The sequence below is a fragment of the Pelodiscus sinensis genome, chromosome 1 (assembly GCF_052426305.1).
Source record: "Pelodiscus sinensis isolate ZL-2025 chromosome 1, ASM5242630v1, whole genome shotgun sequence".
In the NCBI taxonomy this organism is placed as follows: Eukaryota; Metazoa; Chordata; order Testudines; family Trionychidae; genus Pelodiscus; species Pelodiscus sinensis.
In genome coordinates this window covers 65,242,338-65,264,590 of record NC_143052.1, presented here as the reverse complement: position 1 = coordinate 65,264,590, position 22,253 = coordinate 65,242,338, and the positions used below count along the sequence as shown (strand labels likewise).

General features: G+C 44.1%; 1 protein-coding gene across 2 annotated transcripts in view; it reads right to left on the bottom strand.

The window, feature by feature from the left end:
* The window catches only part of RAP1B (RAP1B, member of RAS oncogene family), a 74,464-nt gene extending 71,161 nt beyond the window's left edge, over nt 1–3,303 (bottom strand). The window contains exon 1 of one of the 2 annotated variants that reach the window (XM_075931443.2): nt 3,132–3,303. The gene's annotated coding sequence lies outside the window, so the exon portion shown is untranslated. Of the gene's footprint in view, nt 1–2,296; nt 2,335–3,131 lie in introns of those variants that run through there. The other variant, XM_075931449.2, reaches the window with a different exon arrangement.
* Between the last annotated feature and the right edge of the window lie 18,950 nt (nt 3,304–22,253).

Sequence of the window (22,253 nt, the reverse complement as noted above, 5' to 3'; positions counted from 1 at the left end):
GTGAGCATTTCAGAGTTACAAGTCACCTCCACTCCCAAGATGCCTGTAACTGGGACACTACTGTTGTCAGTACCCACTCAGATTAACACTAACAAGATTACCACGCCTAAAAGAAGAGTTTTGTTTACCTTCTGAACATTTTATAGCACTCTGTGATAATCAATTTCATCATACCCTCTGTATAGTCACTTTACCCTTTTGTTGGGTCTTTTTTTATAACAATGGAGTCAACTAATATGTGAACAATATAGAAACATAAAACCATGAAAACTGGTAGTCAATGGGAGACTATTAGGATGGCGTGTGTGGGCAAGGCGTTGGAGCACCTCCTCCACACAAAGGGTGCTCCTCAAAGTTGCTTTGAGCAACATGTGGGTCTATAACAGGAAGGGAGCCTGTCTGAGGGTCCCGCTGGACTACAGCAGGACAGATCTAGCCTGCAGGCTGCCCGTTGTAGGCTACTGGCAATTGACAGAGAAAAAAAAACTAGAATCCTGAGCAAAATAAGTGAAAAACATTTAGAAGCACTGAATTCAGCACTTTACTTAGGTTTCCATCTAAAATGTATAAGTCAAAAACTTTTAAACTGGGCATTAAGATGTTTTAAGTTTACCAAAGATAGAAAAGTCCATTCCAGTGTCAATGTGTGACCTTGTATTAAGAAATATAACTGTCTCATTTGACTAGTTATTGTGCAGTACACGACATAAGTTGGTAAAAATAAGTAGGGCAGTCAGGAACAGGAGTGAGCAATAATTGTTCATGGAGGGCCCACTCCAAGATCTGGTAAGTGGCCAAGGACTGCACTTTTCTATGGATGTGGTGCAGAGTCTGAGAGGTTGGATACAGAAGAGAGCTAGGGGTAGGGGACTGGGATGCAGGAAAGTGTGGGGTCTGAGAGGAAGTTTGAGTGAAGGAGGAGATTGCAATCAGGGGCAGATGAATGGTGTGTTGGGTCAGGGAGAGAGAATGGGTGCAGAAGAGGATTCTGGCTTGGAGTACAGAGTCTGGGAGGGAGTTGACCTGGAGGAGGGGGGTGCAGAGGGTATGGGTGGTGACCTGGGACAGGAAGTTGGGGTATAGGAGGGAGTAGAATGGCAGAAGCAGGCTCCAGCAGGTAGCTGCTTACCTAGAGGGCTCCCTGCCAGCAGCCCTGCAGGACCCCAAGGCAGGCACCCTATCTGCTGCAGCCCTATGCTGCTCAAAATGGCTGGACACTCCCCATGACGCTCTGCTTCAGGCAGAGCGAGGAGAGGAGGATGAAGTGGCTTTGCACGTTGCCACTACCCCCACCACAATTTCTTAGCTCCTACTGACCAAGCAATAGGGGCTTAAAGTGGTGTGGAGCTGCTTTGCGCCCCAGGATCCCAGTGCGAAGCCCACAAGTTGGATTCAGCCCACATCTTGCCCACCTCTGGTCAAAAAGCATAGCTGAAACTCAGAAGTGTTTACTTAAAAAAAAAAAAAACTTGGAATTTGTGTACATGCTATGAAAGAGCCTTGGAAAACATCAATTCCATTAGCTTTGTCTGACTATTTTAACACACACCTATTATGTGGCCCCACATATACAAGAACTGGTTGCTAGATTTAATTCAATGTGTCATCAAAACTTCCAGATGTGTGTCCAAAATCCACTAAAACGCTTGGTTTATGATGTTGTCTAAATCGTCTTTTTTGAAGCCACATAAAGTTACACACTTATACCACAATATAGAAACTCTTTTCAAAATGAAGAGTCATATTTTCTAAATAGCATTTATTAGCCATTCATTTAAAAAAGTCAAAGAACATCAACATTTCAGTAAATGTTGCATAGTCCACTTTGTCAATTTGGAATACAGTATAATCATCACTTCCTGAGAAGCCTAGATGGTTTCAACAAAAATACCGGACACACTTGACATTACATTACATCTTATTTAGAAAACATTTATATTTTCTAAATTTGTTTCCCAAACAGAAAGCACAAATACTGGATTGTGCGGTTTAAAACTGGACACCTGGCAACCCTAGCAAAGCCTAATTATATTCTTCTGCAGCATAAATTTTGACAACATTTTGACAACATGCTGGTGGCATGGCAATCTTTCTAAAATATTGTGGGGTTGATGCAGAAGTTATTGAGTGTGGTTTTTAAGCCAGTATTGTGTAGAAATTCAAACTAGATAATCATGATTGCCCCTTACAGGCTTAAGACCTTTTTTCCAGACTTAAGACCTTTTCTTAAGGTCTGGTGGGGACAAGGACCAGAAGATTCATAAACATTAAAATGACTGCAGTGTTGTCTATTTACATTGCAAGCTCTTTCTGGGCAGGTTCCGTGCCTTCTTAGCCCCACGACCAAAGTACAGTTGAGGCACTATATAAAACACAGAAAACCACAAGTTTTAAAGCAAAAAGAGCTCCTGGCATGAAGAGAGAACCTGTAACAAGGTAAGATCCAGCACAGTCTCAATGCGTTACCCGTGATGCCCAGACTTTGGGGGCCGACACCATGGCCGGAGGATCGCCTCAGTCCAATACAAGTGACGAGGCCTATGGTGCCAGGCTGGTGGACACTCTCCCACGCCGAGGGAGGATGATGGAAACTGTGAGCAGCAGCGGCTGATACGGCCGGACTAGGTGGGGCTGAACTCAACTTCCCACAGCGAGCTGCCACCGCGGGAGCGAGAACTTTTCTTCACAGCTCGCCCGCCCGCCGCCCCTGACCCCCGCCCCGGCCGGCCCAGGCGAGCAGCTCAGAGCTGCAGGGTTACAACTTTCCGCTTCCGCTCCAACTTCGGGGCGAGCGGGCGGGCGGGCGCCGGGCACCCCCAGCGCGAGGGGCGGGGGAGCGAGCAGCAGCCAAGCCCCAGACTCCGGCCGCCCGGGTGTCCCCGCTGCCGGGCGCAGGAGGCGGCGGCCGCTCTCGGTTCCTGCTCCGCCATGTTCAGGCACCGGCCCCCTGTCCGCACCGCGCGCTCTTCCCGCCGGCGGGGCCGCCGCCCCGGCCCCTCCACCCGCCCCGCTCCCACTGCCGCGGGGCCACCTGCGCCAGACACACGCCGCTGCCGCAGCCACCGCCCGCCCGGGGCTGGAGCGGCCCCCTGCTAGGCCCGGCCGCCCTCTCCCCCGCCACCTCCGCCTACCGGACAGCGCCGCCGCCGCCGCTCCCCCCAGTCGCCTCCTGCCCGGCCGAGCCTGCTCCGCACGCCCGCTCCCTCTCGCGCTGCCGCTGCCTGGGCGAGGCTTGGAGCCGTCGTGACGCCGCACGCCGAGCCTCGCTCTGGTTCCCCTACCCCGTTCCGGCGGCGGCGGGGGTGGGGGGGAGAGGAGGTAACTTCGCCGCCCTGCTTCCAAACTGCGCACGCGCGAGCCCCAGCCTCGCTGCGCACGGTCCCGCCCTCGCTTCACGCAGAACCTCTCCCCTCTCGCGCCCATTCCGGCCGATTTCCGCTCCCCGCCCGCATCGGGTAGTGGCGGGGGGAGGGGCAGGCACGTCTCCCTGCCAGGGTCCCGGGGTGGGGCCGAACTGATGGAGGGTTGCGGGCAAACAGGGCAAAGAGGCGCAGGAGGGAGGATGTTCTTGCACTGCCTCACTCCCTGTGCTTTGTACTAGGCATGCAATAGTGTAGCTGATTAACCTGTAAGCAAAAACTTAGAGGTTAATGCGATGAGTTACTTGCATTTCTCCGCGCTCCCTCCCCCTACTCAGTACATTTTTAAGCAGGCTAGCCAGCAGCCTGGCTCAGTCCTAGCTTGCCACAAGTCTGGCACCTACCCGTGCTGTGGCTCTGCATTTAAAGTGCATTGGGGCTGGGCCGGCAAACAGCCCAGCTCAGTTCCAACTTGCACGGGTCCAGGAGCTCAGACTTCCACCCAGACAAGAGCTGCTGCCACCATATGCTGCTATCTTTTTAGCAGAAGCAACAGCACAGGGTGACAGGAGCAGGAACTGTTTTTTAAACTGGCTCCCCTCACAGACCAACACCTGCCTGATACTCTGCACTGATGCCTGTGATATAGAGGCAGCAGCACGGAGTAGCAGAGGGCTCTTTAGGAGTGAGGTGCACTGGCTGCTGGACCCCACCCCCGGGGGCTATAGAATAGTCAACTAACCAATAAGAATTCATAAGGTTAGTCGACTATTCAGTTAAGTGATATTTAACATCCCTAGTTTGTACCTGCTTGTGACCCACATTTGCAGTATCTGTAGACGTTGGCCCCCTAAAAGCTCTTTCTTCACCCACCTTGTTTGTTTATATGGAGTCATTTTTACCCCCCATGCACCATGTCACACCAAATGGTTCTCACTGACTTGCTCCGTTAGCCGCAACTGCCAGCATGCTCTGAGGGCTCAGGCCTTACCGTACTACCCTCTTGCCTGCCCCATTCGGGAGTAGGATTTGCATAATTGCAAATGACTCATGAATGGCATCCATTGGCAACTTATGTAGGCAAGGGCAGGCATTGCCTTCCCACAAAGACCAAGGTGGTCCCACCCATGCTCATGTACAGCTGCTGTAATAGGCCAAGGAAGGCAATGCCTTTGCCTGGTGCTGTCACCAACCCACTGCAGGACAACTAGCACACAGTCCACCTTTAGGGCAGGGGGAGCTGGCACTTGGAAAGGCTGCTGGCAGCTTGGCCCAATGCTAAGAACAATCTGGCACTCAGGGAGAGGGGATGCAAACAGGCACTGGGTGCAGCCCGGTGCGCAGGGGAACAGAGGTTCAGTCTGGTGGGCTAGGAGGGAGGGTAGTAGCAGCTTGGCCCATTGTGGCTGGGGTCAGGCCAAGGATCCTTTGGTCTTCAGGCTCCTCCTTAAGGCTTTTCTTTTTACAGGCAGGGGGAGAGGCTTTAGGGCTCTAGCATATGGGGACAGGGTCTTAGGGAGCAGGTGGGCATGCCTCTTTAAAGCAGTCATTCACTTGTCATCCATGCCCAGCTGGGAAAGCTGAGGCCATATGGCTTCCTGGCAGGCCAGGAAGGCTGGGGCATGGCTGCCCAACTGCTCCTGGGGCTGGAGCCTGAGCCACACAGCTGCCCTATGGACCAGTGTAGCACCAAAGCTATCTGGCTGCTCCAGAGTCTGAGGCTGTGTGAGAACTGGGGCTGTGCAGCTGCCCGGCACTGGGGGAGGAGGGGAGGCACTAGCCTTAGGCAGGGGCCAGCAGCCATGCTAGTGGGGCTGGGGTGCAGGGCAGAGACCTGTCGCCAGGTGGGCATAGAGTGGTCAGGGGCAGGCTGGGACTTCGTCCCCAAGTCAGTTGTTCACCCACTATCTCATATTGGTATCTGTATCCTTGTCATGGACTGCCTCAGAGTTTGGGGAACAAAATGAAGTCTTCCTGTGGTATTGCCATCAGTCAGGAACTGAAATAGAAGGCTAGTTCTAGGAGAATTTTGTCTAGCAATGTAGGAATTGCCCTATCTACTGGATCAGCATTATGGTCTGTATAGTTTTGTTTCCTATGTGTCTCCAACCTAGGCAAGCATCAGATTCTTCAAAAAGAAATGTAAGAAATCCCATATAAGGGGTTATAGACATATAAGGAGGAATCTGTTTCCCCACCAAGGTTTTAGCCTAATTTTAATAGTTATAGATTAGTTAAAACCATGAGATTGGTTTAAATCCTGGTCTCAACCTATGAAGAAAATAACTTTAAATTATTTTTAAAAATCTGTGGGGAAAATGTAACATTAACATTAACACAAATGCATATATCCCCAATTCTTACCCACATTTGTGCTCTGAGATCCTTGGATAATTGGTGTCATATAAATACAAAATATTATTCTGGACATACCTTATTAAGCCTTCCAACACTTACAATTTATCATTAGCTTCTATTGCCACAGGGCAGGAGACCTATTGAAGTTGAAGGACCTATGACCTTTCTTGATCCTTCTCCTCCAATTTATTAGTGTAAAATTGTCAAATATCAAAATGCCTTTTTTCTTAAAGTCACAAGTGTTCTCTCTCATTTGAATAAAATATTTTTAAAGACTTAAGTATTACAAATAAATTACTTATGTATATGATAAATACTTTGTAAGCAAATGGTTAACCTGTGTACAGATAAAGCTCTTGCTCAGAGGAAGTTCACCACAGAATACATGAAACTGACAGGAAGTTGCATTGAGGTTGTTGGCAAAGGGAGTGGGTGTGGAGGAAGTACCGGCTTTCTGTTTGCAGTACAGAGATAGACAAGAGGAAAAAAAGGATATATTTCCCCAAATTGCATGCTAGTGGAAAATTATTTGAAGTCCATAAAACTCATGATAAATTTATAGTAAATACTATCAGAGCATTGGAGCAGAGGTGGTAAAAGTGCACCAAAAGAGCATACAAATCTCAGTATTAGATGTTCCCTCTGGATTTAAGGCACCAAGCAAGTGACACAGAAATTCTTACTTTTACCTTAAAATATTTTTCTTCAGAGCATTGCACTAAAATAAAATCCAAAACATCATAAAATCTCTTCCAAAGTCTAGACAAATGTCTTGATGTTTTACAGCTAAAACCTGTACAGTACTTTGATAAAACTAGCTAAAAAATAACAACTTTTTAAAAGTACATCAGAAGCAGGAAGACTTCTAAACTTCCAGTGGGACCACTAGATGATCGAGATGCTAAAGGAGCACTCAAAGATAATGTCATTGTGAGAAACTAAGGCTACGTCTAAACTACAAAGATTTTTCGAAAGAGGATGTACAAATTCCTTTTCTGATCGCATTTTTGAAAGAGGATCTTTCAAAAGTGAAGGTAGTCTGGATACGGGGTGTTTTTTTTGGAAAAAAAAACCTTTTTGGAAAAAAAACGCTCTTCCTAAAAAAAGGATGTTTACACAGTTTTTGAAAAAGGTTTTTTCCCCGAAAAAAACACGTCCAGACTACTTTCACTTTCGAAAGATCCTGTTTCGAAAATGTCATCAGAAGGAATTTGCATATCCTCTTTCGAAATCAAAACATAGTCTAGACATGCCCTAAATGAATTCTTTGCATTGGTCTTCACGGCTAAGGATGTTAGGGAGATTCCCAAATTCTTTTAAATGACAAATCTGAGGAATTGTCCCAGATTGAGGTGTCATTAGAGGAGATTTGAGAACAAGTTGATAAACTACCCAGTAACAAGTCACCAGGACCAGATAGCATTCACTCAACAGATCTAAAGACTCAAATGAGAAATGTGGAACTACTAACTGTGATTTGTAACCTAACATTTAAATGTGCTTCTGTACCAAATGACTGGAAGATAGCTAATAAGATCCTTTTTTGAAAATTGATATCACAAGTAGGGATGTAAGCAACGAGTCGACTAGAGATGTGACTAGTTACTTCCCCCCCTTGCTGTCTCTATCAGAGGCAATGGGGGGGGGGGGGTGAGTATGAGAGAAAGATCAGGAGCTGGTGCTGGTGGGAGCTGGCTTAAAAGCTGGCTCCCCCCAGCATCATCTCTGGGAGGGTTGGGGAGGTAGAGAGACAGTGGGAAATGGCATGAGCGGATACTGAAGCAGTCTCCACTTGCGCTGCTTCTGCTGCGATTCTGCTTTTGAAATGTACAAGAGCCCCAGTGGGTTAATGATTGGTCTATAAGGGCACCTCCGCCTTTGAATTATAGCAAGAGTCCAACAGGGCTCTTGTACATTTCAAAAGGAATTGTCAGACACAGAGATTAACATATTTTATTGGGGAAAGTCAACATTAGTTTCTGTAAAGGGAAAAATCATGCCTCACTAACCTACTAGAATTCTCAGGGGTGGGGAGTGTCAACAAGCATTTGGACAAAGGAGATCCACTAGATATATTTGTGACGGGGTGTGGTTACAGAAGACCCCTTTGGGGATGCTGACAAAGCCACTGACACTCTCCTTGCTCTTTGGGGCTCCTCATTACCCTGTCCTGCTGGGCCAGATCTCCTGGTCTCCTCCAGCCAAAACACAGAGCTGAGATCACCTCCCCTTCCCCTTCCCCTCCCCCCCCAACAAAAGAGCAATACTGACACTGAACTTCTTCAGGTCTGAGGAGAATGTAATTTTGAGCACAGATTCCAGGAAACCCCCTCTCCAAATAGGATCAGAACTCATTCAGGTAAACCCCCTTTAATAGTGAAAGGAGGATGTACACACTAATTGCTCTCTCAGGTAATTATTTACACTGGGATTGGTAGTAAATAAAAGGGATTGTATTAAGTAGAAACAGTAGGATTTAAGTGGTGTGGCAAGGTCAGTTCCACTCCTGGGGCCCAGACCCCTGTTTCAGTACACAATTCCTGCAGTCTAGGTACTGTGGCATAGGTCCCACTTGACCTTTCTGACATTGGGCTTCTGTCTCTTGGCAAAAAGGGGTGTTGGAGCACTTGCCCCTGATCAGCCTGGGCTGGGTGATTAGTCCTTCCCAGCTACCAGCTGGACTCTCTTGCTACTTGGGGGGAAGGGAGCCCATGTGCTCCCTGTTGGAGACCTTCGCTTTCCCTGCTGTCTCTGGCAATGCTGCTGTTCTCGATCAGCAGTGACTCCTCTTCCATTTCCCCCTCACCCCCAAAAGGGAAGGCTTTCTTAAGAGACCCCGTAGCTGCCTGAAGTGAAATCAGATGGCCCTTTATTGATTCATGCCTCAGCCATTCCCACTCCACCTGTGATAACATCAGGTCAGCTGTTCCTGGCTGCCCTGCAGTAGGTTATGGCTAATTAGAAGAGCATTTTCTACTTTGTAAAGTTGCCTCATTCCCCTTCTAATCTAGTCCTCTAGCCTGACCTCATCACAGTAGTTGCAAGTGAAAACAGACAGAGCGAAGTGAATTACAAATTTAAAATAACAGAAAACGCATAGCTATTACTAACACCCTAAAGCTTATCACAAGCTTACCCTAAAACTGTTCTTATTTCAGCTAACCCTCCAAGCCAGGGATGATCTTTTTTCTCTGGGGTCTCTGATTCATTTTCTTGGGAGTAAGAGCCTAAAAACTTTGCATCTTGAGCAGTTCTGTAAGTCCAAAGCAGATTACAAAGAGCTTCAAAAAGATCCCATGGAACTAGATGACTGGGCAACAAAATGGCAGATCAGTTTTAGTGTTGATAAATGCAAAGTAAAGCATATTACTAAACAATCCCAACTATATGTAGGGCTATGTCTAGACTACCTCGAAGTTCTGAAAGAGGATATGCAAATTCCATGGAAATTTCCATATATTCTTCCGATCTCACTTTCAAAAGCTCCACCCCGAAAGTGAAAGAAGTCGGGACGTGTTTTTTTCGACAACCTCTTCCCCTCTTTCAAAAAGCTGCTCTCCCTCAAAAAATGAGGTTTACGTGGCTTTTTGAAAAAGGGGAGTTGCCAGAAAAAACATGTCTTGACTACTTTTACTTGGAAAGCTCTGCTTTAGAAAGTGAGATCGAAAGAAGATAAGCACATTGACGTGGAATTTGCATATCCTCTTTCAGAACTTCAGCGTAGTCTAATCTTCTAGACAAGCCCTAGAAGATTATGAGAACTACATTAGCTATTACCACTCAAGAGAGAGGTCTTGAACTCATTGTGGACAGTTCTCTGAAAACATCCACTCAGTGTGCATCAGCAGTCAAAAAAGCAAAAAGAATGCTAGGAATAATTTAAAAAGGGATAGCGAATAAGATAGAGAGTATCTTATTGCCTCTATATAAATCAATGGTACACATACATCTTGAATACTGCATGCAGATGTGGTCACCTTATCTCAAAAAGATATCTTGGCAGGGAAACAAAAGTGATTAGGGGTTTGGAATGACTGCCATATGAGGAGAGATTAATGAAAATGGGATTTTTCAGATCAGAAAAGAGGAGAATAAGGGGGTATATGATAGAAGTCTGTAAAATCATTACCTGTTTTAAGAAAGTAGATACAAGGAAAATGATTTACTCGCTCTGGGTATGTCTACACTAGCCCCCTAGTTCAAACTAGGGTGGCTAATGTAGGCATTTGAACTTGCAAATGAAGCCCGGGATTTAAATATTCCCAGGCGGGTGCCATTTTTAAATCCCCTTAGTTCGAACTGACTGCCCATGGCTACATGCGGCAGTCAGAATTAATCCAAACTAAGTCCTTAGCTTGGATTAACTGTTACATCTCATTGCAGGAGGAGTAACAGTTAATCCGAACCAAAGACTTAGTTCGGATTAACTTCTGACTGCTGCGTGTAGCCATGGGCAGTCAGTTCAAACTAAGGGGATTTTAAAATGGCGCCCGCCTGGGAACATGCAAATGAAGCCCGGGATATTTAAATCCCGGGCTTCATTTGCAAGTTAGAATGCCTACATTAGCCACCCTAGTTCAAACTAGGGGGTTAGTGTAGACATATGCTCCCATACACAAGAACTAGAGGGTCACCAATGAATTTAATAGGTAGCAGATTTAAAACAAACAAAAGGAAGTATTTCTTCACACAATGCACAATTATTCTGTGGAACTGCTTGCCAGAGGATGCGGTGAAGACCAGGACTTCAACAATGTTCCAAAAAGAGCTAGATAAATTCATGGAGGATAAATCCATCAATATCTATTAGCCAGGATGGGTAGGGATAGTGTCGGTAGCCTCTGTTCGTCAGAATCTGGGAATGGGTGACAGGTGAGGGATCACTTGATGATTATCTGTTCTATTCATTCCCTCTAGGGCACCTGGCATTGGACACTGTTGTAAGACAGGACGCTGGGCCAGGTGGACCTTTGGTCTGACCCAGTATGCCTATTCTTATGACAATTCATCCTTGTAGGTGACAGAAAATTTATGAGAGCTCAGGTCACAAGAAATCAAATACAGAGAGGGTTCATTCTTTTAAAATTATTTTTACTGTGAAAGAGACTACTCTGAGACATATTAGTTGCTAAACAACGTAAACTTGAATTTATCTAGTTTTTTTAACCCTGTTAAAGTCCTGGTCTTCACCACATCCTTTGGCAAGGAGTTCCACATGTTGACTATTCACAGTACATTTACTGATCAAAGGCGAGAATATTTGTGTCTCAGTATTGTTTTCTTTTAGGGTATATTTTTGTCAGCTCCCTCAGAAATTCAATATATAGATTAAAAATGCAAATTGGAAGTGTGGCAAAGCTCTGTCCGCACCCCACATGTCCTGCACATCTAGGTAGCTTTTATATGCCTCAGAGGCTCACTGTGACCCTCCACACAACCTTGTGCCCTTTACTAGAGGCATGGGTCACCGCTTACTGAGCCATCCTCATCATAGACAAATCCAAGGACTGGGGTGAAGCCTCTCCATGGTCATAATCATAGTCATAGTCTCCCGCACCTTCCTCCCCTCCCCCGAGCAGACTGTGTAGTAATGTGGGGAGGGTTGGGGCCCAGGCCTGATCACTACTCTTGGTTCTAGTCTAGAGACCCTAAGGCAGTAAAAAGACTGATGGAGTTGAATGTGGGGAGGATGAAAGGACTGATAGATTTGAGGTCTGTTGAAGGATTGGTGGACTTGTGGGGGAAAAAATATGGAGTTGGGTTGTTTTATGGGGGCAAAAGAAATATGGAATTGATGGATTTTTCTGAGGAAGTGAGGAATCAGATCAGGAAGTGATCCTGAGGCTGATCAAAGGCGATCAAGGGAATAAAGGATCAAACACTCGCAGACACACAATCCCAACTGCCACCGAAACTAAGATCACCTGAAATCAGAATAAAAATTCAAAATTTAAACAGTCGAGCAAACTCACTCATACCAAACGCTAGTACACTCACCTGGCAGTCTGTTCAGTGGCAGGATTTCTTGTTCTCTCTCTTAAACTCCGCTGTCTGCAGCCCCTGTCTGCTTCACTGGGCAAACTGGTGAAATAGTCTGAGGTAAATAGGATGAAATTTAATAAGGACAAATGCAAAGTACTCAACTTAGGAAGGAACAATCAGTTTTACACATACAGATGAAAAGTGACCGTCTAGGAAGGAGTACTGCAGAAAGGGATATAGGAGTCATAGTGGACCACAAGCTAAATATTGAGCCGACAGTGTGACAGTGTTGCAAAAAAAGCAAACATGTTTCTGGGATGTATTAACAAAAGTGTTGTGAACAAGACACAAGAAGTCATTCTTCTGATCTATTCTGCACTGATTGGGCCTCAGAGTATTGTGCCCAGTTCTGTGACCAGAGTATTGTGTCCAGTTCAAGAAAGATGTGGAAAAATTTGAGAGGGTCCAGAGAAGACAGGGGAGATTCCAAAAGACTGGAAAAGGGCAAATATTGTGCCCATCTATAAAAAGGGGAATAAGAACAACCCAGGAAATGATAGACCGGTCAGTTTAACGTCTGTCCCAGGGAAGATAATGGAGCAGGTAATTAAGGAAATCGTATGCAAACACTTGGAAAGTAATAAAGTGATAGGGAATAGCCAGCATGGGTTTGTGAAGAACAAGTCATGCCAAACTAATCTGATAGCTTTCTTTGATAAGATAACGAGCCTTGTGGATAAGGGAGAAGCGGTGGATGTCATATACCTAGACTTTAGTAAGGCATTTGATACGGTCTCGCATGATATTCTTATTGATAAACTAGGCAAATATAACTTAGATAGGGCCACGATAAGGTGGGTGCATAATTGGCTGGATAACCGTAGTCAGAGAGTTGTTGTTAACGGTTCTAAATCCTGCTGGAAAGGGATAACAAGTGGAGTTCCTCAAGGGTCTGTTTTGGGACCCGTACTATTCAATATCTTCATCAATGATGTAGATATTGGGATAGAGAGTACGCTTATTAAGTTTGCAGATGATACCAAACTGGCTGGGGTTGCGACTTCTTTGGAGGATAGGGACATAATTCAAAATGACCTTAGCAAGTTAGAGAAATGGTCAGAGGTAAACAGGATGAGGTTTAATAAAGAGAAATGCAAAGTGCTCCACTTAGGAAGGAACAATCAGTTCCATACATACAAGATGGGAAGCGACTGTCTAGGAAGGAGCATGGCGGAAAGGGATCTAGGGGTCATAGTGGACCACAAGTTGAATATGAGTCAACAGTGTGATGCTGTTGCAAAAAAAGCAAATATGATTCTAGGTTGTATCAACAGGTGTGTTGTAAGCAAAACTCGTGAAGTCATTCTGCCGCTCTATTCTGCACTAGTTAGGCCTCAGCTGGAGTACTGTGTCCAGTTCTGGGCGCCACATTTCAAGAAAGATGTGGAGAAATTGGAAAGGGTACAGAGAAGAGCGACAAGAATGATTAAAGGTCTAGAGAACATGACCTATGAAGCCAGGCTTCATGAACTGGGCTTGTTTAGTTTGGAAAAAAGAAGATTAAGGGGGGACATGATAGCGGTTTTCAAATATCTAAAAGGGTGTCACAAGGAGGAAGGCGAAAATTTGTTCCTCTTGGTTTCTGAGGACAGGACAAGGAGTAATGGGCTTAAAGTGCAGCAGGGGAGGTTTAGATTGGACATTAGGAAAAAATTCCTAACTGTCAGGGTGGTCAAATATTGGAATAAATTGCCAAGGGAGGTGGTGGAATCTCCCTCTCTGGAGATATTTAAGAACAGGTTAGATAGACATCTGTCAGGGATGGTGTAGACGGAGCTTGATCCTGCCTTGAGGGCGGGGGGCTGGACTCGATGACCTCTCGAGGTCCCTTCCAGTCCTATTATTCTATGATTCTATGATTCTATGATTCTATGAAGAGCAACAAGAATGATTAAAGGTCTAGAGAACATGAGCTATAAGGGAAGACTGAAAGAACTGGGTTTGTTTAATTCAGGAAGGAGAAGACTGGGAGGGGACATGATAGCGATTTTCAGGTATCTAAAAGGGTGTCACAAGGAGGAGGGAGAAAAATTGTTCTCCTTGGCCCCTGATGAAAGAACAAGAAGCAATCGACTTAAACTTCAGCAAGGGAGGTAGGTTGGACATTAGGAAAAACGTCTTGCCTGTCAGGGTGGTTAAACACTGGAATAAATTGCCTAGGGAGGTTGTGGAATCTCCATCTCTGAAGATATTTAAGAGCAGGTTAGACAGGCATCTATCAGGGATAATCTAGAATGGTGCTTGGTCCTGCCATGAGGGCAGGAGACTGGACTTGATGACCTCTCGAGGTCCTTTCCAGTACTAGTATTCTATGATTTTTTTCTAAAAAGAGCTCCTTGATAAAAGGCTGTCATTACATTACTGGGTAACGCTAATAACTTTACTCTGATTGTCTTCAGCCAGGTTGTCTGTGTGTAATAGGGCAGAATTTAGCACTGTATGTATATTTCAGTTTAATTATTGCCATTGAAACACCACTATCTCTGAGGTAGAATGCAGCAGCTGCTCTGTGTCAGCAACTCAGAAGTTTAATGGGCATGTGCCAGAAAATGTTATGCTGGCTGAATGCCAATGAACTGCAGTGTACTTTTCTAGACATTTATCCCAAGAGGAATAGAAATGTCACTTGGCCAGTCTGGTTGGATGCTTTACTTTTAGGGGAAGCAAAGTCCTTGTCTTATCTGGTAAGTGGACCAAATAGCTTGATGTTTCTTCCAGGGAATGTTTATCATACCAGAGCATGATTTTGATAGTATACATGATAAAGGGACAGCTTTTGCAATTCTTAAGAAATGGTTGGGAGTATTATTTTGTGAGTTTAGATAATGACACGAATATTATTTAGAATTCAGCAATTGCCATTTGGCATTTCTCGGCTTGACAAAGCCCTGGCTGGGTTGATTTAGTTGGGATTGGTCCTGGCTAGAGCAGGGGGCTGGACTTGATGACCTTCTGAGGTCTTTTCCAGCTCTATGGTTCTATATGCCTCTGCTAACAGAGGTATGTAAAATAGGCTACCGACATAGTCAATGAAGCCGGGATTTAAATATCTCCGGCTTCATTAAAATAAAAATGGCCTCCGCACTGTGCTGGCTCAGCTGATAGTCGGCACAGCACGCGAGTCAAGACGCAGATTGATCGACAGGGGAAGCCTTTGTCGACCACTCCCTTATGCCTCGTAAAACGAGGTTTACAGGAGCGGTGGACAAAGGCATTCCCTGTCGACCGATCCGCGTCTTGATTCGTGCGCTGTGCCGACTTATCAGCTGAGCCGGCACAGTGCGGCGGCCATTTTTATTTTAATGAAGCTGGGGATATTTAAATCCCGGCTTCATTGACTATGTCGCATAGCCTATTTTACATGCCTCTGTCGGCTGAGGTATGTAATCTAGACATACCCTGAGAGAAGCAAGAGACAGTGGGAGGATCACTGAGAGCCTCTGAGGCATACCAAAAATCTGCCACAGCACAGGACCCAGGGGATATGATCGGAGCTCTGCCACAGTATCTAGTTGGAACTAGAGAGGGATTGTAATTACCTAAGAGAGAATGTAGCCAGAATCGGAACTAGCACACCTAATTTGCAAAATATCTCACTGTGTATTTTAATGATTTCAAGTGATCGGGACCTTGACTTTACTTTTCTTCCAAGAGACAGTATGTCCAGCAATAAGCACGTCAAGAGTAAGTAGTTCAATGCTGACTCAGAAAGAGGATTACTGCCCCCTGAATCATCAACTCTACTTCCTGCAGTACCTGGATTTTTCTTAGAAGTCTACTATCAAAGGCACAACCCTGGTTAACTTATGAAAGCAGATGAAACCACATTTCAAGATACTAAGACTGCATAGAGTTTAACAAACCAAAACCCAGTTTCTCCCAGATGGTTCGGAATTACACATTACTGGAAACTGACACAAAGCCTCTCTCATCTTTGCTTTTATATACTTTGTAGAACACTGCATCTAAAATAAAACCTAAATGGTGCAGGTAATAAAGAAAGCACTTGGGCCAAGTCTTGCAGGTCTGCATTGAAGTAAATGAGAGTTTTGCCTGAGTTAGAACTGAGATTCAGGGATTGTGCTGATGGGCTTAACAGGTGACGGAGTCCAGCCCAACTTGATCAGAAGGATAGGGTAATAAGTTAGAGGGTGTCCTAGTCACTCTGAAGACCACTCTTTCCCCTGGGAAGAGAAAAATTATCTTACCTTGCCAAAAAAGGATGCCATTTAAACTTGAAAAAACAATGTTCTTGAACCTTAAAAACAATACTTTGAATTGTATGTCAGTTTCAAAATGCTGGCAACCTTTTGGTTATTTCCTTCATATTTGAAACAGTCTCTAAAGGCCAAATTCAAAGCTTGTTAAAGTCAATGGGAGTTTTTCCATTGACTTCAACAGTGTTTGGAGGAGGCCTTAAATTAAAAAAATCTTCCAAAACCATGACATGTTTAACAAAATTGATATTTTAAAATCATATCTCCATTTCTGTTTTGACCCAAATTAGAGCAAGAATTAGTATATTTAATAATGTCATGTCTAAAATATTCTGTATTTCTTTTGTCTTTCTTCTGCTCCCAACTGCAGAATTCAGTTAGCACATTGGCTTATATTAAAATACAAATGTGATTTTTTTTTCTTCTTGCCAGCTTCAGAATCCAACCTTAGACTCAATGGGCCCAAAGCACTCCTGGTGTTATGCCACTGAAATAACTTGAAATCACTTAAGTTACATTAGGAATTAATTGGGCACATTTTTTGTTTGCTTGATGCCCAGCTTGATCAGCAGAACAAAACATAGAGCCTGGTCAGCAGAATTTATTTTATCCCCTCATTAGGGTGATTTTCTTCTTGGTTAATTTTTAGCTTTCCTTGTAGTTAAGTTCTGCATTGCCATATATATCCTTTGGCTGGGAAAGATGTTCTCACTGGACATAAGCCAGAGGACAGGGGGGGATGTCTAGAATAAGAGTATATGTTATTTTTTATTCTTGTAAAAAAACCCATGAAGATTATTCATGAACATTTTTCACAAAAATGAATCCTTTTTTGGTCAAAAACAATACTTCAGATTAAAATATTGTATTTGTCAACTTTAGTCTGATAAAAACAGGATGACTTTTCATGAAAATGTTTTCCAATTAAATTTTTTAGTTGAAATTTAAAATTTCAGTGAAAAAAATTATTTAAAAATATCAAAGTTTTGATTTTTTTAATCACCTTTATTATTTCTGAAGGGTGTATATGACACATTTTTGAACCATTGTTCCAGGATTTGGCCCATGATCTGGTTTTTGACGATTTCAAGACTTTTTCACATTGTATTATAATCAATGGAAATCTTTTCTTTCTTCTCTGTCCACATACAATGTGATTGGATGTACATCAGATCACCATTGCTGAAAGTGAGGGGTGCCAAGGGAGTCACACACTCAGCAATTTATTTTTTTAAATCAAGCTGGGTTGCGGAGGAGTTCACTTTAAACACTGTTTTACCAAAGCTGCTATTTCTAGATTGATAGACCCTTCCTCTGCCCCTTTTTTCAGGCCACTTGACGTCTTTGTTAATATCCTGTGCCTATTGTGATTTATTTCTTTCATTTGAAGATGACGTCTCTATTATTATATTTCTTGGCTTTGTGTTATTTATAAAACTCAGCAAGTAAATAAATAACAAAATGCCAGCCTTCCAGTCCTTTCCATAAGATGAGTAGCACACAACATTTCACATGGTTTGAAGCATACAAGAACCACAAACACCAAAAATGTTCTGAGATTATCAACAGTGGCCTGCCATCCTGATGTCAAGAAGGTAAAGCAGGAGACGTGAATGATCTACACATTCCAATTTACTGATGATTTCAATAGCACAAGGTTCTGGGTCCTAGTTTACTTCTAGTGGTTGTCAAGTATTACTGAGCACAGCTTTCTAATACAAGTTAGACCTCCCTGGTCCGGCATCCTCAGGACCTGACCATTCCTGGACAAGGGAGTTGGCAATACCAGGCGAGCTTTGGGAGGGGGGATGTCAGCCTTCCCGCGGGGCTTTTTTCCCCAGCCACCCGGCACCACTGTCCCCAGGCAGCCCAGCAGACTCTGGCCCCACAAGCTCCCCCAGCCCGCCAGCTTTGCTGCCCTACAAACTCTAGCAGTCCCACTGGCTTTGCTGCCCCACCAGCTGTGGGCTCTAAGGCCCCATGAGTTCTGACAGCCCCAGCTGCCCTGCCCCATAGGCTGCAGCCTCTGCTCCCCGGTGGGCTCTGTTTCCCTGCCGGCTGGCTCCGCTCCTAGCTGCCAGCAGCCTCTTCTGCTGGTGTTCTCTGGTTCAGCAGCATCCATGGTCCTGCACAGAGGTCCAACCGGTTCTAATAAAAGCCAGATATTTAACGTATAATTATATTCAACATAAAATATAGGCCTAAATTCTCAGCTGTATATGTGGGAATTACAAACAGTTCAGAAGGGTGTTGATGGATTCAAACGTGTCTTCAAGCTAGGTGACGATTTTAAATTACCGTTATATTTCACTACTCTGTGGCAGAGGTGCATCAGGAAAATCTCCTAGTGTGATTTGCAGTAGCCTGAAGGCTGTTCTAACTTGTGCCCATTGCACCTAGGATAGCTAGGATAAAGAGATGCCTGGGGCACACCCCGTGCCATGGCCATGCCCCCTACTTCAGTCATAAGGAAAGGGATAATGTAGGAGATGTTAGACTGGCTTTGTAACATCTGTACTGGAGTAATAAAAGCTGTACTGGCTTTGAAGTTGCTTAGTGTCAATAGTAAAGAGGTTGGGCCATGATCTTAATCATCTAACCTAAAATTAAACATGTCTTTAAAAAATTGTGTTGTATTTTATTTTTTTGCTTCTCATCATTGCTATAAAGATTTATTTGATCCTGCTTTTCTTAACTGTTCTTGCTGTCATCTACATAATTCTCTTTTCATTAAAAAAAGAACCAATTGACGTTTGTGGCATGCCTAAGAATGCAAGACTGGTTCCAAAATGAACAGAATATTAGCTGTAGTAATATATAATGTATTCCAGACTCCATTATATTTTATTCCATTATTTTACAATATAGTAAACTTTCCCCCTTGCCCTGTATGTTTTATTTTGTCTCCCTTTCCTTTCAATGCAGCAATTTGAAGATGTTTTCAAGTGAGCTCAGAAGTGTGGGTTTGAGATATAATCAACTTTAAGACAATTTTTAAGTTCTGCTACTGCTGCCATAAAACTAAAACCTGTTCCCTGAGATCAGCACTTGATCTCATTTTATTCATTTATGCCCCTTTTGTGGCAGAAAACAAAAAGGGATGTAGCTGCTTCTTGAAGACACTTTTGTCAAACCCATCTTTATTTCAGATTCTTCCTTACATAGCATAGAGTTCCAGGGAAGATTAGTGCCTCTTGTTTATAAGTCAATTTGTAAATTATTCTCATGATTGTTTGTTTGGATTTTTTTACTTTTATTGTGTGGATTTAGTGCTGCAGTGAAAGACCTCAAACTGGAAGCCTTCCGCAGGCCTGCTGATGGGGAGGCAAAGAGAGCAATTGCCCTGAGCCCGGTGATTCAAAGGGGTCTAGATCTCCCAGCTGCCACCTCTGCTACTGTGGCAGCAGCGACAGTGGCCGGAGCTCTGGGTAGGGTTGCCAGATGATTTCCACAAAAATACCGGACACACTTGACATTACATCACAATCTACATTACATCTTATTTAGAAAATACCAGACATTTCTATTTTCTCATTTCTATTTTCTCAATTTGTTTCCTGAACAGAAAGCTCAAATACTGGACTGTCTGGTTCAAAACCGGACACCTGGCAACCCTTGCTCTGGGCCCTCTGAATGGCTGCTAGAGTGTTGGAGTGCTGCTCCACGTGTCTCTGTGTTCTGGGGGAGGAGGAGATGCACTGTGGTCTGGCCGGCATCAAGGACTGACTGCCCTCGGTCCCACCCTTTTGAGGGGTGCAGAGCCGGCCCCCACACACCTTACCTTGGAGCCCGGGGTGGCTGTTGGCACTGCTGGGCTTCTGTTTTGTGGCAGTTATAACTTCCCCATTACGCCAGACTCCTGGCAATGCTTCAGCTCCATCCTAAGGTTAGAATCTCTGCAGGCAGGGCCCAGATGTACATAATTGTGAAATTCAATAGGAAGTATGCTATATACATCGCTCAGCTGTTCCAATCAAGTGACAATCTTTTTCCACTGCACAAAACTAATACCAAAAATCAACTGATAACCCACTAACACTCCTGCCAGCTGCCTCTTTTGCCCTACTTCCTTTCTTTCCTCATTATGAATGGAGAGGTGTTAACAAGCCATTTTGCCTTGAATGGTCCCTGGAAATAAGAATATGAGGTAGTCCTACCTGTGTCTGTCCCAGGATATTAGAAAGACAAGGTGGGTGAGGTAATATCTGGATGGGTATCTAAACAACCTTTTAGCCCAAGCCCCTTAGCCTGAGTCAGGTAGCATGGCTCAGTCATGGGCGACTAATTGCACTATAATTATTTCCTCATGAGGCTTTGTCTACACTGCAGGGTTTTTGCTCAAGAAGCCTTTTGCAGAAGAGATCTTCCGCAAAAACTTCTTACACAAAAGCTCATTCAGACCTCAAAGCGCATTGCAAAAGCGATGTACTTTTGCGCAAGAGAGCGTCCACACTGCATGGACACTCTTGTGCAAGAAAGCTCTGATGGCCTTTCACAGAATGGCCATCAGATCACCTGTGCTTTTGCCAATAGGGTTTTCTTGCACAAAGTCCCCTTCGCTCCCTACAAGCAAGAGCTGTAGCATAAAAAGGAGTTATTCCTCATGGGGAGAGGAATAACTCTACAGCAAAAGCCCTCTGTTCTGCCAATTTACTTGTACAACAACACGCTTGAGGTGTGGATCCTCTGTCGGTTTTTGCGCAAAAATGGCCGTTTTTGTGCCAGAACCTTGTCGTATAGATGTAGCCTCAGAATATATTTCTCAGACTTGACAGAGAGCTCTGCATTAGCTTGAAAGCTTGTCTCTCTCACCAACAGAAGTTGATCCAATAAGATATATTAATACCTCACCCACTTTGTCTCTCACAGAAAAACAAAAATATTTTTGCTTCAACATTTGTGGTTCATTAAAATTAAGAACATCTTAACACCACAATCCTGCTACTTCAAACCCTGGGCTCTGTAGAAGTTTTACTCTGTGGCTTTTGCTAATTGACTGAAGTTGGGATACAAATTCCTCAGTCCCACTGTAGGCTACCAGACTTACAGCTCCACTGTCACAACGGGGAACAACAGATTATTCCAACAGTAAGCAAGAAACAGCTCATAATGACTTAAACAGAGTTCTCAAACTGTGGTACATGTACTGGTTGTACATGGCTGCAACCACATGATCTATGGATTGGTTAAAGGTATAGTATAAGAATCCATTATAAAGGGTGGGCAATAAAAAAGCAGTGGCCTGCCAGGGGTTAGTCCCTGGTACCGCTGCTGCGGCCACTATGCTTACCTGTGCCTCCACAGATATCTGACGATCATAGCTTTCATTTGTCGCAGATCACCATTCTCAGTCACTGAGAGCTGTGATTATCCAATACCTGCAGAGGCATAGGTAAACATAGCAGTTGTGGCCTGCCAGGGATTTACCCTGCAGATTAGATCTGGCCATAGGCCAGAATTTGTCCACCCTTGCATTATAACCATACCAATCAAAATGCCAAAGATGATTTGCCAAGTACTTTTGAGCTTTTGATGTGTCACTCTTGGTCTTAAAGTCTGAGATCACTGAATTAGCTCTTTTTAAAACGTCTGTATCAATGTACAGTTGTCAGTTTACCTGTAACAGATATTCCTAGCTCTACAAAAATTAAGGACCCAATCCTGAATTGCTCATCATAACTCTCACTGAATTATGAAGGGGCAAGAATCTTCGGTTCATAAAAATTCAATTAGTTTGACAGAATCTCAAAAGTTCTTGAACAACATATTTTCCTAGTTTTCCTCCAGTTCTGGTAACATCAATAGTGTAACTTTAGAGGAGCTATAACAGTTTTTAATAGCTGAGGATCTGACCCATTTTTGTCTTATCAGCCATGAAGAGCTATAAATGCATAGATGATGAGGATGGAAGGACTGCTGTGGTCAGCACATCTGTCCTTCTGCATTATACAGATCATAAACTAGCCTGGTGTTTGAACTAGGGCATAGCTTTTGGAAACACATCCAATCTTGATTTAAAAATTTCAATTGATGGAGAATCAACCAAAACCCGGAATAATTTGTTCTAATTGTTCTAATTATTTACCTTGACTGTTATTAGAAATGTGTACTTTATTTGCAGTCAGAACTTGTCTAGTTTCAACTTCTAGCCATTGGATCTTGCTATATCTTGACTAAATTGATGAGTCCACTCTTAAATACTTGTTACCCATGCAGGTACTCACAGACTGTGATCAAGACACCCCTTAACTTTCTCTTTGTTGAACTGAATAGATTG